Raw genomic sequence first — 15,552 nt, forward strand, 5'->3', positions numbered from 1 at the left:
AGGGAGGGGCCCATAACTGGCTGTTAGAGAAAATAACAACTTCTAACTTCAGGTCAAAAAAAGTGAGACCAAGATTCCCCCAGGGGAACGGGGGAATTTCCCTCAATTCTAGAGGGAATGTCAGTGCTGAAAATCCTGGAGCATCCAGCAGGGTGGACAACAGTACCATTGCCAAAAAACCCAGAGCAACCAAGTAAGAGCCAATGATGGTCTCCTCACCAAAGGCTGAAAACTCCAGAACATCCAGTGGTGGCTAACGGTGAGGCCCAAATGCCAAGTTGGGGTCACAATACAACATAACTCCAGTGACCTAGAGTCAATATACTGGGGCACCTCTCACAAATAAGGGTCCTGCCTTAAACATTTGTCAAAATATAGCTTGCAGGGGGTGAAAACAAAATTATTGCAAATGAAACACACATCCAGGGCAGAAAATAAAATGGCTGGTGGAATAACAAAATGGCATTAGAGAATAAAGGATTGAGGGATGGGGCAAAAGGATGTGCCTCTGTCCAGGGCACCCAAATGATAGCCGACTTTAAATTGACCACCTAGACAGAGGTTCTGTTTCCTGGTTCACCTGATATTGAAGGGGGTGGCAGAGAGGACGCTCACCTGCAAGAGCCAAAATGGTGCCAACCAGTCTCCAACATGAGAACTAGGTGATGGTCTCCTCAGGTGCCCCCCAGCTTGGATAGGCTCAGCTGCCACAGGTAGACCACCGTGCAGACCCATCACCCACCAGCCAGAACAGTGAGTACTCCACAAGGCAGCAGTACTGTGGCCACTTGCCCATTAGCTTGGCTCCACTACCTGTCAGGAAAGATGATGGCCCTGAAAAGAGCCTTTGGTTAGTGTTCCAGCTCTTCAGTATTAGCAGCTCTTTGATGTTACAGACTCAGTACTACAACCCTTGGAGCTTGGGTTGCCAGTTGCCTTGCTGCCTCGCTGACCAACACCTATTGCTGACATCTCATCATTTGTCCGCTGTCCCTACCTTACTGCCTCTTGCCACTTCTTCTCAAGCTACTGGTTGACTTGCCAGTGATGTAGGGCAGCTTCTTGGCTTCACTTAGGAGTGAATTCAAGAACAACCTCGTAGTAGAAGTAAGTAGCTTTATTGAAGTGGCAGTGCTAATAGTTCTGTCACTGCTCATTGCAGAACAGGGCTAGCCCATAGGCACTGCACTGAGAAAAGGAGCCTAGGGGTACTTCTATGGGTTTTAAGTAGCTGTATTTATGCCTACTTTTATTTACATGCAAATTAAGAAATGGGTTATTCAGAAATCTCTAGAAAATGACCAGTAGCTTCTAGGTGTTGCCATGGAATTTGTCAACTGTCGCAGTGCTGGTGGGAATGTCTTATGCTGATGGGGAGCAACAACAAGCAGGGGTTGCTTTCAGAGCCACTTTTCAGTTTTAGCCAGTTTTCAATCTGTTCCGGGAGATGAGTCCTGTTTGTCCCCTACCTCACTATGACATCGCCATTACCACAGAGGGAATAAAGGTGAAATTACATTTTAATTAAAATCAGAAAAATATATTTTATGGTGCGTGACTGGCCAGAGAATGTCATAACTGCATTTGCTTACATCTCTATCCCATTCTATAGACTGAGATCTACTCTAAAATAGACACTGAACCGATCCCAGCACCTACTATTTGGCCTACATCAGGGTAACGGTCCATTAAATATTTTAGAATAAATTTGTAGCCAACCTACTGTTGTATCCCCACATTTGCTAAAGAATCAAGTTTTCTGCTTTTATTAAAAACAATTCAAATGAAGTCTCACTCAGAATAATAAAAGGCTGAGAAGAGTGTGTTATTTATTTTGGGGATAGGCACACAATTTCTTTTTTTCAATAATTTTTTGGAAGGACTTTCTCGTAAAAACCAGAAAGCCCACTAGACAAATTCTAAAAGAGCTGTAACACTTAAAAAATTTTTCAAATTTTGGCCGGGCGCGGTGGCTCAAATCCCAGCACTTTGGGAGGCCGAGGCGGGCGGATCACAAGTCAGGAGATCGAGACCACGGTGAAACCCCGTCTCTAAAAAAATACAAAAAATTTTTCGCCTGTAAAGCTACTCGGGAGGCCTGAGGCAGGAGAATGGCCCCGGGAGGCGGAGCTTGCAGTGAGCCGAGATCGCGCCACTGCACTCCAGCCTGGGCGACAGAGCGAGACTCCGTCTCAAAAAAAAAAAAAAAATTTTTTTTGAGTGACCTGTAAAAGCAAATGAATATATGCCTTTTTTCTACAATCACATGCATCTTTGTTTTTTGTTTTTGTTTTTGTTTTTGTTTTTGTTTTGAGACGGAGTCTCGCTCTGTCGCCCGGGCTGGAGTGCTGTGGCCGGATCTCAGCTCACTGCAAGCTCCGCCTCCTGGGTTTACGCCATTCTCCTGCCTCAGTCTCCCGAGTAGCTGGGACTACAGAGGCCTGCCACCTCGCCCGGCTAGTTTTTTGTATTTTTTAGTAGAGACGGGGTTTCACCGTGTTAGCCAGGATGGTCTCAATCTCCTGACCTCGTGATCCGCCCGTCTCGGCCTCCCAAAGTGCTGGGATTACAGGCTTGAGCCACCGCGCCCGGCGCATCTTTGTTTTAATAGAATAATTTTCAAATAATTTTCAATAATTTTTTCACAATGAAATCCCGGAATTAAATTCTAATATTTATAGGTAATGAAAGCAATTCAGAAACTCAACAGAGAATTTGATTCACTGAGGGAAAATACTTCTTTATTTGCAGAAGGCTTGGAATAAATATTTAAAAGTACAAAAGTTTTAGTGAGCATTGTTTGAAAATCAATGCTTTTATCTGAGAAAACAATCTGATAATAAATATTATCAGAAAATGTAATGCCTCAGGAGAATAAGATTTTTCTGTTATGCATCAGTCTCTCCTTTGGCTCACTTTCCCATGAGAGTAGAAAGAAATAGATAATATTTTACCTATACACCAGTTTGAAGAGCAAGAAAATGTAACGATCTGTTTAGTCTAAATCATCAATTCATCAGTACCGTTAGTGATGCATGGTGGGCTTGATTTCCCGTGAATGTATTGCCGGAAATAATCAATCAATTACTCAGTATACTAAACATACTCATTTTTGGCAGAGAAAATAATATTTTTTAATAATATTCTATTAGGTAGTATATTTTATAGGATATATTCTGGTATATACTATAGTATATGTACTATAAAATATACTAGTTTCAAGTTTCTCTCAAGACTTATTTTTCGCCCATGATCTTAATGAACATGCATAAAAGCTGTTGTCCATTTCTTTATCACTGGGGGGAAGCAAATACGGCAACTCTGGAAACAAGACCCAGTAAGAGAAAGCACTTGCTTTTTGCAACAATTGTGTAGCTCTGTCTAGATTAAAAACTCCACATTTTCCCATTCAATCTCTTCAAAGCTACTTGCTCTCCTGTTTCCTCAGGTTAAGTGTGATGAGAAACAGACCCATGGGTTGTGACCTTTTCTAGGATGAAAGATGCCATGACTAAAATATTCTGTGATTAATGTATATTCATTTTGCTTTTGATAGTACTCAGTGTTGATTCAAGTTTTTCAGATAATTAAAAAACCTGACTTGGTGAGTTACTGCTATGTGTAGCTTGAACTGCTGTGATCTCTGGAATATTTTGTGCCCATATGATTTAAGGAGTTGGCTTGAAGTACACGACTTCAGCTCTTTTTCTGTCTCTTATTCCAAAGTTCAGCTAATAAAGAACACCCTGTTTGAGCTTAAGCATAAGACTTTCCTATTCAGGGACTTCTTAAAAAGGCATAAGGCAAGAACAGATGGAGACTAGCTGTTGCCTGGGAGAGGGAGCAGCTCCAATGGTCATCACATGGGTGCAAGGACTTATCTGAGCCCTTACTGTGTGTGCACATCAGAGACCATCTCTGTGTGGGCCTAAGTTCCCTCATACCTGTCTTTAAAATCCCTACCTCTACTCTCCATCCCCAACCCTCCTAGCACCTCCACATGTTCCGCAACCCATAAGCTCTCCACATTCCCTTCAACTTACGGATTTTTATGGAGACTTCATCACATAGGCATAATCTATTATTAACTAAATCTCCAGCCTCTCTCTTCTTCCAACAGCAGATGAAAAGTGGGGCTGAAAATTCCCAACTTCCAATTGTGGCTTGGCCTTTCTGGTGATGAGCTCACATCTAAGAGCCCACCAAGAGTCATCAAGGGTCATTAGAACAGAAGACACTCCTATCAATCCCGAAATCCAAAAAAATTCTGGAACTCTGTAACAGAAACCCAGGATCAGAGATGAAAAATTTTACCAATGGATTCTTCCCATACCACTATCTGGAAGAGTTTTAAAAGCTATGTTTCAGGAAGCAAAGGCAAAGATCTATCTACTTGCCTATTTATCTGTCTATCATCTGTTGTCTCTCCCTCTCTATCTAAAAAATATATACATATACGTACATTCATATGTATATATATACACACACAAACACACACAAATAAAATTTCACAGTTACAGAGTTTGATATTAATGTAGCCACTCCAGCTTGATTTTAATTTATTTTAATTAGTGTTAGCTATGGTATATATGTTTAAATTCTTTTACCGTTTACTTATTTTATCTTTATATTTAAAATGGACTTCTTTGAGGCAGCATATAGTTAGGTTTCGCTTTTGTTTTCAATCTAAAAATATCTTCCTTTTAATCATGACACACTATTTTCACTTAATATGTCAAGATTAATATGGTTAAGCATAAAACTGCTGTCTTACTTTTGGTTTTTATTTGTTCTACATAATCTTTTTAAAAAGTTTAAAATTTTTTGGCAGTGCACAGTGGCTCACGCCTGTAATCTCAGCACTTTGGGAGGACGAGGAGTGCGGATCATGAGATCAAGAGATGAAGGCCATCCTGCCCAACATGGTGAAACCCCGTCTCTACTAAAAATACAAAAATTAGCTGGGCATGGTGGTGAGCGCCTGTAGTCTCAGCTACTTGGGAGGCTGAAGCAGGAGAATCACTTGAACCCGGAGGCAGAGGTTGCAATGAGCCAAGATCACACCACTGCATTCCAGCCTGGGCAACAGAGCGAGACTGTCAAAAAAAAAAAAAAAAAAAGTTTTAAATTTTTTTTTGAGACGGAGTCTCGCTCTGTCGCCCAGGCTGGAGTGCAGTGGCCAGCTCAGCTCACTGTCAAAAAAAAAAAAAAACGGGGTTTCGCCGTGTTAGCCAGGATTTTCTCCTGAAATTTTTACAGGCTTGAAACGTAAATTTTATTGTGTATATTAAGGTGTACAACATGATGTTACGAGATACAGAAAGTAAAATGATTACTATAATGAAGCAGATTAACATATCCATCATCTCACATAGCTGTCCTTTTTTGTGGGAAGAGCAGCTAAAATTTACTTGTTTAGCAGAAATCCCTAGTGCAGTACAATTTTATTAACTATTGTCTCCATGTTATGCATTAGATCTCTAGACTTTGTAACCCTATATGATTTTTGTTTCTTTGCTTTTCTCTACTCCTGTCATCTTTGGGATTAATGAAATAATTTTATGATTCAGTATTTTCTTCTATTAGTTAGTAGTTGTAAATTTTTGTCATGGTATTTTAGTGTTGCTTCATGGTTTATAGTATACCTCTTGAATTTATCACAATATCCTTTGATAGAATTTTGTATCTTTTTATAGAGAGTGTAAAAAACTTACAACAGGACAAGTTGTAGTCCCCTTTATGACATTTGTGCTATTTTTCTCGCAATTTTATTTCTACATATCTTACAAACATTACGATACATTACTGTTTTCTCTTTCAACAGTTAGTTATTATGTAGAAATTAAAATTTTATGTCTGTATTTATCTGTATCATTTCTGGTGTTCTTTATTCATTTTTGTAGATTCAGATTTCCATTTGACTTTTTTCTTCTAAATAGACTTTCTCAATATTGCTTATAATTCATTGATACTATTAAATATTAATATTTAATAATAATAAAAAATTATTTCAGCTTTGATAGTACTACATGATTTCAGTTTTTTAAATATGTTTTTTATTTTTACCTTTACTTTTGAAAGCTATTTTTCCTGGGTATAGGATTCTACATTGTCAGTTTTGCTCTTTCATTACTTTAAACATGTTTCTCCATTGTATTCTAGCTTATATTGTTTCTGCCAAGAAGTATGCTATCATTCTTGTATTTGATCCTCTACATAATGTATTTTTTCCTGTTTGTTTTTAAGTTTTTTCCTCATTACTGGTTTTAAGCAACTTCATTAGTGTTGCTTTGTGGTTTTCTTCTTGTTTTAGAGACTTGGAGATCATTGAGGTTGAATCTGTGGGTTTATGGTTTTCATCAAGTTTGGGAAGTTTTCAGTGATTATATCTTCATATTTTTTTTCTGTTCCTCTTCTCTCTTACCTCCTTCAGGGATTCCAATTAATATATTAGCTTAATTAAAGTTTTCCTAGAATTTACTAATATTCAATTTATTTTTCCATTTTATTTTGCATAATATTTAGCACATTTTCAATTTCAATAACCTTTTCTTTTCCTGTGCCTCATCAGGTATGATCCTATTCAATATATTTTCCAATCTCGTGTATTTTAGGTTTCATCCTAGAAGCTTAATTTTTATGTTTTATGTCTTCCATTCCTCTGCTTAAACTTTTCTTTATATTCTTCAACATATCTTACATACTTCTGATAAGTATTTTAGTGCCCTTGCCTATTAATTATATTGCCTATACAATTCATATCTGTTTCTATTAATTGCTGTATTTTTTCTCATAGTGAGCTGTAGTTCCTGCTTCTCTGCACTCCTGGCAATATTTGTATTTGATGACAGACATTGGAATCTTACATCATTGGCTGTTAGATATTTTTGCATTTCTATAAATATTCTTGAACTCTGTTCTGGGATAGAGTTAAGTTATTTGGGAACACTTTGATCCTTTTAATGCTTGCCTTAAGCTTTCTTAGGTAGACTCAGAGTAGCTCTTACTCTAAGGCTATTTTTCTGCACTAATGAGGCTATACCCATCTGAGTATCCTTACTGACATCTCAGGAATTCACAGGTATTTTTACACCTATGACAGGTGAGAACACAGGCTACTTTCAGTCCAGTTTTCTCTCTATGGAATTGTCCCTCTCATCCTTTTACTTGTTTCTTTTTCTAAACCCAGTCACCATACATCCATCTGTTAACCTGTATTCAGCCAAAGACTAATGAGGATCACTCTGAAGATTTCTGTAACATACTCTTTGTGGAATGTTTCCTGCAATACTCTATCTTATGAATTCTAGCTGCTTTATCCTCCCCGGACTTAAACCTCTATCTTACTAATTTTCGGTAACTACTAGGACCTGTGTGTGTGTGTGTGTGTGTCTGTGTGTGTGTGTGTGTGTGTGTGTGTGTGTGTTTCCCCTCTCTGTACTGTGAATTGAAAACACTTTCTAGCCATTAGCCTAGGATAAATATTCCACATAACTTAATTCCCTTCTCTTGGGAATTATTATTTTGCACCAGCTATTTTCACATGTATAAAAATCATTGTTTCATAATTTCTTCTGTATCGTTTTTTAGTTTTTTATTTCAGGCAAAGAGGTAAATTTGTTCCCTGTTACTCCATCTTGGTTGGATGTGTAAGTTTAATCATTTTTTAAGATCAGAAGCATATTTTTGGGAAATAATTCAGTAAGAAATGCATATTAAAGTTTTATCTTTATTTGTTATAATACTAGATCTTTATTCTAATATAGAATACAATATGTTTCATAAATCTCCACTTTTTATCTTGCACTATGTGGGTTGTCATGGAAACAACAATGAAAAATTGTAAAACATGATTACTAGTCCCAAGCTGCTTGCAGATTTTATATAGATACAAGGGGAATAATTAGTTACTATAAAGTCTTCACAAATTAGTCATTAATTTAAAAATTCTAACCCATCTACAGGTCAGCAGTAAAACACGATACCATTTCTGCCTCTAAAGCTAAAATTCTGTTATAAAGTATTGCCTGAATTATAAGAATTATAACTATTAAAAATCGTGTGCTAAGGATTGAATATTTGTGTCCCCACAAAATTCCTGTGTTGAAATAATAACTCCCATTGTGATGTATTAGGAAATGGGGACTTTGATAGGTAATTAGGTCATAGGGACAGAGCCCTCAAGAATTAGTTTAGTGCCCTTATGAAAAGAAACATGAGTGAGATGATAACTTTCTAGACAAAATGGGAATACAAGGTGAAGATGGCCATCTGCAAACTCTGATGTGGGCCCTCACCAGACACTGAATCTTCCTTGCCTTGATTTTGGACTTCCCAGCCTCTAGAATTGTGAGAAACAATTTTATATTGTTTAAGTCACTGATCTATTGTTAATCTATGGTATTCTGTCATAGCAGCCCAGAATAACATGTATGATTGTATAATTGTAAAGGCTGTTTTTGACTTCCAGATGGAAACTAAGAGCTTATTAGAACAGTCTAGAAAAGAAAAAGAAGAAAATTTCTCTGTTAAACTGAAGTTCTGATGATAATTAATGCTTAATCTCATTTTTTTTCTAAAATAAGATATATCTCTTCATGTAACCAATAGTAGATACATGAGTTACATAGCATTAACAAATGAAACTGTAAATGTTGTTTGCTCTCTGTGCCATGTACATTCGAGTTTGAATTTTTTCTGGGCTTCCTAATTTCCTAAGGTTCTTTGATTACTGAACTTCTTATCCTTTTCCTTTGATCTGATTTTCCTTCTCCACCCTTTTCTTTTTGTAACACACAGGGAAGCCTCAGTCTTTTGAAATCACTAATTCTCTTTCACAGAATATCAAAATGGAGCAATTTCAGTGATGGCTCAGTGTCTAGGATTATGGGTTTTCTTCCAAAAAAAGTGCTAATTTTTTAAAAGTTTTCTCTTACTTAGTTCAAATATTTTATCCACTAAACTTCACAGAGCCAATGCTCTTAGGTAACTTATTCTCTCTTATCTCTTCCTTCTCTCTCTCTCTCTTTCACTTTCACACACATACACACACACTTTCTTACTGTCATTCTCTCCTCTATTTTTTAGTTTAACTTAAGCTAATATACAAAATAAGTTATCTTTTCTTAAATTTCTGCCTATTTTGTGCATCTAACACAAATCTGTTACACTTTATTTATACTGCCAAAATGGATCCTTTGCAAAGGGACTAATTTAACCTCAATTTTATTTCATTTTAATTATTTTACTTACAGACTGTGGCACATTTGAGTTATAGGTCACAAATAGAAATAAAAGAATTGGATACTGGATTATTGAATGTTGTGTGGAGAAGAATTTGTTTCATCACTTGGAGAAGGACTGCTTAGTGCATATACCTGATGTGAACTGGTGTTATTTATAAGTGTAGAGCAATCTGAAAATGTCATTATGGTAGGAATGTACTCCTGCTTTAAGGGAGGCAAAGCCTAATTTTCTCTTTCACCTTTAAGTCAGTCAGTTCAATGTCTGCTATTCCCCAACTACAGGAAGACATTATAAATGTGATTAAAATATGATTTTTGTTGGATGTCTGACAGAATAGTTCCTACTGAGAAGGCAGGCACAGTAAAAAGAAAAGTAGTTTAAGATACATCATATTAATGGAGAGTACACTTACAAAGAAGTCTCTTGAATCATTTTGAGAATCATGAACAAACTGGAAACCGAAGTTGCTGTGAACTGAAAACACTCTTGAAACTGCATGGTGACGGCAACTGGGGCTAACAGCTAAGAAGGTTACATGGCAATCAGATTCTCATAATTTTTCTCACCACTACTGAGTTACTGAATACTGGTAATCTCCCAGCAGAGGGTGTTCTTGGTTCATTTCCAAAATAAAGAAGTTAGAATAAGCATACAAGGTCTTGCATACTTACTTATGCTAAGCTTCGGACCCGTTGTGGTTCATCCATTCTATTATTACTAAATGTTGCTCATGCTGAGAAGCTCCCTAGCACTAAGAGTCTCACACTTTATTTTAAACCTCAGAGCTTTAAATCAAATACATGATTTAATATATTCCTGGTCCCTCAAAAAAAGAGAGGCTCAGCTGTCCAAGCCCCAGACAACCCCTGGGGAAGGTAAAAGTTCATAATGCCTGAAATTTCATTCACATTAGTGAATAACAAGCAAAATTGTCAAAAGATGTTGGATTAAAGTGTTTTTTATAAACATACAAAATTTAAAAAGTATAAACATGATAAAAAGTTATAGCATCACATCATAACACCTGTAAAGTCATAGCACTGGGGGTAAATGTTTGTGTGCCAGAGCTATCAGCCTTTTCAACTATGTAATTTATATTGGAATCACATGATCATAAGAAAAATATGAACCCAAATATTTAATAGTTCCATTGAACCATTAGACTTGTACACCAGCAAAATTTTAACGATTCCTAAATGTTCTCAATTCTTTCCTTCCTAAGGCATTTACTTTTTGGTAAAATATAGGAAAATAACTAGTGTTAGGTGGAGTCATGCCAACAGTGCTTATAAAGAGGAAGCATTTAGTCTAATTTCTCAATTGCAGGGAAGGACCATTTTTTTAATGTATTTTGTTCTAATTTCTTTCTTTTTCCAGAGAATGTTCCCTATCTTTGGCTTCTGTTCTTCTCAGGAATATTTTTACGTGCCATTTAATAGCTATCTATGATTTTAGTTATTCTACTCCATTGAGGCTAAAAAGGAAACCAAAGATAGCCATGTTCTTAATCAACCTTGAACCAACTACTTAACTACTGTTTTTAAATTAATCTTTAGGTATTGCTTCTTGAGAAGAAAAAAACGAATTCCTTTAGCTATTTCATGAATAACAGTGTACCATATATTTCAAGAGTGATCTTATCTCTTTACTATTTGTTATACTGTTGTAATATAATTTTGTAATAGAACATCAAGATAACTATTAGTATATATAATATACTAATATAATATCATATATTATATACTATAACAGATTTTCAATGCATGATGGTTGAGTGAATAATTAAACTTATGCTATATGTAGTGTGTATAGGCGTGAGTAAGTAAGCCTGACTAATCTTTAAGTCTTGGTCTACCTGCTGGGCTTCAGTGTGGATGGAGTAGCCCGGTGAACACATGCAGTGTAGTATTGTTTGCATATGTATCCCCTGCCAAATCTCGTGTTGAATTGTAATCTCCAATGTAGGAGTTGGGAGCTGGTGGAAGGTGATTGTGTCCTTTGGGTGGTTTCTCATGAATGGCTTAGTACCATCCTTTTGGTGCTGTTCTCACAATAGTGAGTGAATTCTCATGGGATATGGTCATTTAAAAGTTAGTGGCATCTCCCTTTTTGCTCTCTTGCTCCTGCTCTGGCCAGGTGACTGTGCCTTCTACCCTTTTGCCTTCCACCATGATTTAAGTTTCCTGAGGCCTCCCCAGAAGGTGCACAGATGCCAGCATCATGCTTTAGTAGAGGCTGCAGAACCATGAGCCAATTAAAACCTCTTTGCATTTTAAATTACACAATCTCATGTATTTCTGTCTTTTTTTTTTAAACAGGGTCTTGCTCTGTTGCCCAGACTGAAGTACTTTGGCATGATCTAAGCTCATTGGAACCTCCACCTTCTGGGCTCAAGCAATCCTCTTACCTTAACCTGCTGAGTAACTGAGACTACAGGCATGCACCACCATACCAGGCTAATTTTTAATTTCTTTTTTGTAGAGATGGGTTCTCACTATGTTGCTTAGGTTGTTCTCAAACTCCCGTGCCAAGCAATCCCCCTGCCTTGGCCTCCAACAATGCAAGTAGAACCTAACACACCATGGCATGTCAAGCAGCTTTTCTCAACATGAATTTCAGCAAAATACTCTACACAGATTATAGATACTACATCTTAATGTTTTATAGAAATTTCCTTTTATTCCTCCTTAGATAATTAGTAAATTCTAAGTCAGACATGGCTGGCAATTTTTTACACTACTTTCAGCATTTGTACATAAGATTAGAGTAAATATAGTTTCCTGGAGAAACTGTATTGTTGTTGCTTTAATTTAGACTTCTAGATTCAGCTTTGAAAGAAGGCTGATATACTAGGTCTGCAAAGAGTTCCAAGCATCTTTACATTTAATAATCAGTCCAGATGACTCTGTTGTAGGGGGCCATGGCCCTTGGTCCCAACTGATTTTGATGGCTATTACTTATGTTGAAGACCTTGTTATCAGTTGCCAAAATTTCTCAATTTCAGTCATTTTAAGCTCACTTATTTTTTTTCTATGATTACAAGATTATCAGACACTGAATTTCAAAAAGCAAATTGTACAAAAGTCTCTCTTGACTCTTATCTAGGTAAGAAGAAAAAGTCAGCACTACAATGCTATAGTCATGTTTATGTTTTTGTTTTCATACACATTTCATATTTAAGACTCAGTGGGCCTCACCAAGAAACAAAGGTAAGTTATATAAAAACTATTTAATGACTAGTTTTAACTGGAATGTATTATAATTATGGAAAGGCTAAAATTACTCAAAATCATCTCATATTATAAATCATGCCTTTCAATAGAGATAATATTTCCCCCAAGGGGACAAAAATTGGTTTATGAGAATTAAAAATACCTCACTATTTTTATAAACTGCATATAAATATATATTTTATATATATATGTATATATACACACATATTATATGGTTTGGCTCTGTGTCCCAACTCAAATTTCATCTCAGATTGAAATCTGCACATGTCAAGGGAGGGACCTGGTGGGAGGTGATTGGATCATGGGAGCTGTTTCTTCCTTGCTGTTCTTGTGATAGTGAGTATGTTGTCACTATAAAACTAGAGCTGATGGTTTTAAAGTGTGGTACTACTTTCTCACTCTCTCTCTCCTGCCACCATGTACAACGTGCCTTGCTTCTCCTTTGCCTTCTGCCATGTTATAAGTTTTCTGTGGCCTCCCCAACCACATAGAACTGTGAGTCAATTAAACTCTTATTTATAAATTACCCAGTCTCAGGTAGTATTTTTATAGTAGTGTGAAAGTGAACTAACACAGAAAATTGGTACCAGGAATGGGGTGCTGATCTATAGGTAACCTGAATAAGTGGAAGAGACTTTGGAACTGAGTAATGGGCAGGGATTGCAAGAGTTTGGAGGGCTTAAAGAAGACAAGATGTGGCAAAGTTGGAACTTTCTAGACACTTGTTGAATATTTCTGAACAAAATTCTAATAGTGATATGGACAATGAACTCCAGGCTGAGGAAGTCTCAGATGGAGATGAGAAACTTACTGGGAACTGGAGCAAAGGTTATCCTTGCCATAATTTAGTAAAAAGATTGGTGGCCTTTTTATTCTGTCCTAGAGATCTGTGGAACTTTGAACTTGAGAGAGATGATTTAGGGTATCTGGCATGATATGGTTTGGCTGTGTCACCACCCAACTGTCATCTCGAATTGTACTCTCATAATTCCCACATGTTGCAGGAGGAGAAAGCTGGAGGGAACAGTATGGTGGTTTCCCCCATACTGTCCTCATAGTGAATCAGTCTCAGCAGATCTGATGGTTTTATCAGGGGTTTCTGCTTTTGTATCTCTCTCATATTTCTCTTGCTGCCACCATGTAAGAAGTGCCTTTCACCTCCCACTATAATTCTGAGGCCTCCCAGTCATGTGGAACTGTAAGTCCAATAAAACCTCTTTTTCTTCCCAGTCTCTGATGTGTATTTATCAGCAGCATAAAAACAGGCTAATGCAGTAAATTGCTACCAGTACAGTGGGTCGTTGCTGGAAAAATACCTGAAAATGTGGAAGTGACTTTAGAACTGGGTAACAGCCAGAGGGTGGAACAGTTTGGAGGGCTCAGAAGAAGACAGGAAAATGTGGGAAAGTCTGGAACTTCCTAGAGACTTGTTGTGGCTTTGACCAAAAACCTGATAGCATTATGGACATTAAGTCCAGGCTGCGGTGGTCTCAGATGGAGATGAGGAAATTGTTGGGAACTGAAGCAAAAGTGACTCTTGTTATGTTTTAGCAAAGAGACTGGCTGCACGTTGCCCTGTCCTAGAGATGTGTAAAATTTTGAACTTGAGAAAGATGATTTAGAGTATCTGGTGAAAGGAATTCCTAAGCAGCAAAGCGTTCAAGATGTGACTTGGGTGCTGTTAAACGTATTCAGTTTTATAAGGGAAACAGAGCATAAAAGTTTGGGAAATTTGCAGCCTGATAATGTCATAGAAAAGAAAAAAAAACCATTTTCTAAGGAGAAATTCAAGCCACCAGCTGCAGAAATTTGCATAAGTAACAAGGAGTTGAATGTTAATCCCCAAAACATTGGGGAAAATATCAGAGGTCTTCACGGCAGCCCCTCCCATCACAGGCCTGGGGGCCTAGGAAAAAATGGTTTTGTGGGCCAGGCCCAGGGTCCCTATGCTGTGTGCAGCCTAGGGACTTGTTGCCCTGCATCCCAGCTACTCCAGCCATGGCTAAAAAGGGCCAACCTAGAGCTCGGGCTGTGGCTTCAGAGGATGCAAGTCTTTTTTTTTTTTTTAACGTTACTTTCTAATACTACCTTTTTAAAATTGTTTTTTAGATTTTTATGTTCCAGGTTTTTTATTTTAATTTATTTAATTAGAGAATCACATATCTTTTCACAGGTTTTTAAGTATACTATTTATTGAGGTTATTTTGATCTAATTACTTTCTAAGCTCTAAAATAGCAACAATATTTGGCTTCCTGTAAATATACTCCTGAGATAGGCAGCATGCTTTAGCATCAGGGTAATTTCAAACTCATTAATAGGTTGATAAACCTCTCCTGTTCTATATTTAAAAAGATACTGTGTAGGATTAGTATTATTTTTTCCATAAATCTGAAAGAATTAATGAGTGAAGTCATCTGGGCCTAAAATCTTTGTGGGAATGTCGAAATTAAACATTCACATTTTTCATTTTATATAACTCTATTCAAATTCTTCATTTCTTTTTGAGTTACTTTTGGTAATTTATGGCTGTCATAAAATATGAAAATTTCATCTAACTTTATTAGCATACAGTTGCTCATAATAGTCCTCTATAGCCCTTTAATATCTTAGAGATCCATCATGGTGTCTTCTTTTCATGCCTAATATTGGTAATTTGTATTCTTTTTTAACCCATATGGCTAGAGGTGTACTGTTATTTACTTATTTAAACAAATCTTTAACTTCACTGATTTTTTTCTGTAGTTCATTTCCTATTCCATTGATTTACACTATAATATTTATGATTCTTTTCTTTCTACTTGTATTATTTATTTGCTCAGCTTTGTCTATTTTCTTTAGATGTACAATTAGACAATTTTTCAAGAAATTTTAAAAAATATTTAGTGCTATACATTTTCTTCTAATCACTGTTTTAACTGTACCACAGAAATTTTTACATCATATATATTAATTTTATTCACTTCAAAACAATTTCTAATTTTCTTTTTGCTTTTTTTGAGCCATGAGTTATTAAGAAATGTGTTGTTTGATTTCTAAATATTTTGTGTTTTTCAGATTATTTATCTTTATAAT

The 15,552-nt window shown here is 36.5% G+C and overlaps 1 non-coding gene across 1 annotated transcript; it reads right to left on the reverse strand.

Moving 5' to 3' along the window:
• Positions 1-1,877: 1,877 nt before the first annotated feature.
• Positions 1,878-1,939, reverse strand: LOC126960231 (U7 small nuclear RNA). Its single transcript, XR_007727801.1, has one exon. It is a non-coding gene; the product is annotated as a U7 small nuclear RNA (small nuclear RNA).
• Positions 1,940-15,552: the final 13,613 nt, after the last annotated feature.

This window comes from Macaca thibetana, chromosome 7 (genome assembly GCF_024542745.1).
Source record: "Macaca thibetana thibetana isolate TM-01 chromosome 7, ASM2454274v1, whole genome shotgun sequence".
NCBI classification, from domain to species: domain Eukaryota; kingdom Metazoa; phylum Chordata; class Mammalia; order Primates; family Cercopithecidae; genus Macaca; species Macaca thibetana.